This window comes from Vulpes vulpes, chromosome 5 (assembly GCF_048418805.1).
Source record: "Vulpes vulpes isolate BD-2025 chromosome 5, VulVul3, whole genome shotgun sequence".
Classification (NCBI taxonomy): domain Eukaryota; kingdom Metazoa; phylum Chordata; class Mammalia; order Carnivora; family Canidae; genus Vulpes; species Vulpes vulpes.
Window position 1 is genome coordinate 58205210 of NC_132784.1, and position 3911 is coordinate 58209120.

Here is a 3911-nt window from a genome sequence, read left to right on the forward strand (position 1 = left end):
TTAATGCCGTGTGACTCAAATTGCAGAGGACGCTGCATGTTTCTGCCTTGTGAGCCTCCCCTTACCTCCCAGGACAAGTCCCAGCAGCAGGATTTATGACAGCACACAAGTGCATTCAGGGTCATAACCCATGGGGCGTGGTGGAGGGGCCCACGGGGGATGGCACACGTCACTGGGTGAGGGCATCACTGTTGCAGTAACAAGCAGCCCCCTGTGGGATCCCCAGGCTGCATGCTGATGCTCCCCTGAAAGGGGCCCGGGCAGGCCACAGGACTCCTGGACAAACATGCACCGTAGGCCAAAGTTCCAGGACGCGGGAAGGGACAGACACCCAAAGCATCTGCCCCTCGAACCAGGGCCACTATAGGGCCTGGGGCCACCCCTGGGTGTCTGTGTTCTCAATGGAGAAAGCACGCTGTGCTCTGCTGGATGGTGCCTTGCTGTCGTGCTCATCCCTGTGTCCACGTGAACACCTGCCCTACCCTGCGACCTCTCGGGCCCTCAGACATGCCGCAAACATAGCTCCTCCCATGTCCTTTGATACAGTTGCACACCCCATGTACCCAGGCCCCACAAAGCACAGGGCGCGGCACCTCCAAGCCAGATGCAGATGGACGGTGGTCAGGGCTGGGAGCTGGGGACAAAAAGAGGATGAAAGGATACTGGTGGTGGAGATGGCTTGGTAACACCTTCCATCAGGAGCCGCTGTATCGTTGGGCCCCCAAGGTAAATCCTCTCCAAACACAGACATGAGGTGCCTCCTCCTCAAGCTCAGGGGCACATGGTCAAGCCCTCCTTCCTGTTGGGGCTAGGAGTGCCACGCTGAGGCCTCCCACCAACTTCTGTTCTTGTGTAAGTTCATTCTAACCTGATCTGTCCTTCTCCACGTGCATCTTGGTGTGGTTCGCTTTCACCCTGTTCGGTGCCGGCGAGCCATGAACCTTGAAAACAAAACAAACAGTGCATGTGACAACCAGCCCCCAACCCTGGCAGGTCCTCCCAGAGCCAGGCCTCGCCTTCTGGAACTTGCCACCATGGCCAGCAGGTGGGGGAGGCCTGCATGAGGCAGGTGGGCAGGTGGGTGGGCAAGCATCTCCTGCAACCCAGGCCCTGGGTGCGAGTGGCCGGCCAGTCTGTGGATACTCCTCTCTTGTGTCTGCCAGGTGCCCAGAGCTGTCTGCGCTGTGCGCATCACTCCCAGAATCACAGTGGACTTTCCTCCGTCTAAAGTACAAGTCGCCCTGCAGCGGGGTGGCCAACTGTGACAGCAGTAGTCTGCGTTGAAGGTAAGTTACATTCAATGTCGGGTAAATTACACTTGTATTTTCAAATTTTTCTTAAAACCAGCATGACATCAAAATAGTTGTTATAAACTTCTAGGAAACATCAAACAATATCTGAAACAAAAAGGCAGAAGTTCAAGAGAAATACATGAGATTTCTGCCACTAAAAAGGTGGCACAATCTAAATAAGATGCAGAAGTAGGACAGAGGTGAATGCAGAGTGTTTGCCAAGGATTTGGGCACATTCTGCCAGGGCCTCCAAGGGCAGCAGATATCGGGACATGGATTGTTTGACAACACCAAACAATCCTCCGAGGGCACAAGGCCTGGCCTTCCTGCACAAAACTCCACCACGAGGGACAGAGATGCAGGTGCTCCATTTCAGTGTCTATGAAATGCAAAACAATGTCACCCAGATGCTGATGGATTTTCACTGTGTCTGCCCATCTGTCACTAGGGAGAGTCAGGTCCCTGGAGCAGTGTTTGCTGCGTGCCCACAGACACCAGGCTTCCAGGAAAACCAAGGGGCACCCACCGCCCACCTGTGTACAGTTCAGGGATGGACAGGGCTCAGCACCGAGCTCACTCCCAAGGACACCAGAGCAGAAGGGCCTGGAACCTGGCAGCGTTTGGCCTGCAGAGACAGTCAGCTGGGAACCTGAGGTCAGAGGAGGTGGCAGGAGAGGACGGCACAGACCATCAGGCAGAGGTGTGAGTGGCTGGGCAGGACCTGGGGCAGACAGGGGGGCGGAGGACTGGGGTGGGGGTCTTGGAGGAGGACTGAGGGTGGGTGGGAGCCACAGAGCAGGGAGCGCCTGCAGCCACGTGGAGACCAGGGCTCCTCCTCCACTATGTCATCCGGGCGCACAGTGTGAGGCAGCTGCTACTCTAAGTGGGAGACATGCCCTAACCCATCCTGGCCATCGGCATTGGGATGTGGGGGATGCAGGTGGGGTGAGCGGGAGCAGACCCTCGAGCTTGGCCCTGCTACCTGTCTGGACCTCAGCCCCAGCTTGACCCCAGTGTCTCCCCAGCTGCATCAGGACCTGATCATCTCACACTCACACTCATATTCACTCCATGTGCACATGCAGCTCAAAACCCCTCCCAGAAGAAATGTGTGGGAAATATCAGAAAGGGAGACAGAACATAAAGACTCCTAACTCTGGGAAATGAACTAGGGGTGGTGGAAGGGGAGGAGGGCGGGGGGTGGGGGTGGGGGGAATGGGTGAAGGGCACTGAGGGGGGCACTTGACGGGATGAGCACTGGGTGTTATTCTGTATGTTGGTAAATTGAACACCAATAAAAATTTATTTATTTAAAAAAAAAAGATTCTTAAAAAAAAAAAAAAAACCCTCCCATGAAGGGGCGGCAGGGGGGAGAGAACACTCGAGACCATAAGCAAAGGATGAAAACAGGACCGAGGTGGGGATACGGTGAGTTGGCTGTGGGTCCTCGGGGGGCTGACTAGCTTTGGGGGCGGGGGGCGCCCTCCAGCCAAAGCACCAGAAATCTTGGGTCAGCCGGCAGATCCCAGCACATGAGGCTGCCCACGGACCGCGGCACATGGTTCCCAGGACGGCAGCCCCAGGGGCACGTCCCACTGCTCCCCTGCAGGTGCAGAGAGAAGGGACGGTGTCCTGCACGCTGCAGGGCCATGCCTGCTTTCAGGACAGACCAGCACGCAGCACCCCGAGAGCAACCTCCCCATATTGCAGCTTTGTCACGCAAGAGGCCTGTGTTCAATAACCAAATGGGAGCCCAGACCCTGACGGCACGGAAGGGCTTCTGCCCGGGGTGTGAATTTGCTGACAAAGAAACACACGGTCTCCCCAGTGAGTTCCCCCAGAGGAGGAGGGGCACCGCCCATGGTACCCCCTGCGCAGGGCGCTCCAGCGGATGCCACTCTGTAACCCAGGCCTGAGGTCACAGTGGGGCAAGGGTCACAGCAGCTCAGGGGCAGTCACGCCACAGTGGGGGGGGGGGTGTCTCATCACAGTGGAGGTTGCATAGGAGCAGGGGTCACACCACAGCAGGGATCACAGCAGAGCAGGGGTTCATGCTATGGGGGAGGTCACAGCAGAGCTGGGGTCACAGCAGAGCAGAGGTCACACCACAGTGAGGGTCATGCCGGGACCTGGCATCCCGCGGCCTCACGGCGGTGCTTTCCGACTGCCGTCCAGGAAGGTTCCAGGCGAGCTGCTGAAGGGACAGCTTCAGACTGGAGACAGCGCTGCAGGTCTGACCTTCTGTGGAATGATGCTGGCGCACTTAATCCCCTAGGAACCTGGACAGAAGAGCCCCAGGGTCGGCCTTGCTGTGGGCAGAGCAGGGGACCCGAGCCTGGGGTGTCCCCCTATAAGAATGACGGTCTGGAAAAGCCAAGGGAGGGGCTGGGCCTGGCAGCTCCTCAAGCCCCCCTGGTGGGGGGAGCCACCAGCACGAGCTCCGTTTTGGGCCAGGGGCCAGACGCAGGCCCACCGGCTTCTAGAACCTTCTGTCCTCACAAGCCCATGGGATCCAGGGAATGGCCCCCGGCCGGCAGTGGGTGGGCTGGGCCACGTGGCCGAGAGCTGCTCTCATCCTGGCAGGAGCAACGTGGGCTCCGGTGGCTGTGATGTCACCAG

At 58.2% G+C, this 3911-nt stretch overlaps 1 long non-coding RNA gene across 1 annotated transcript; it reads left to right on the top strand.

The window, feature by feature from the left end:
- Positions 1 to 523: 523 nt before the first annotated feature.
- LOC140598887 (uncharacterized) lies at positions 524 to 2007 on the top strand. Its single transcript, XR_012001433.1, has 3 exons — positions 524 to 726; positions 1164 to 1286; positions 1741 to 2007. It is a non-coding gene; the product is annotated as an uncharacterized lncRNA (long non-coding RNA).
- The last annotated feature ends 1904 nt before the right edge of the window (positions 2008 to 3911 follow it).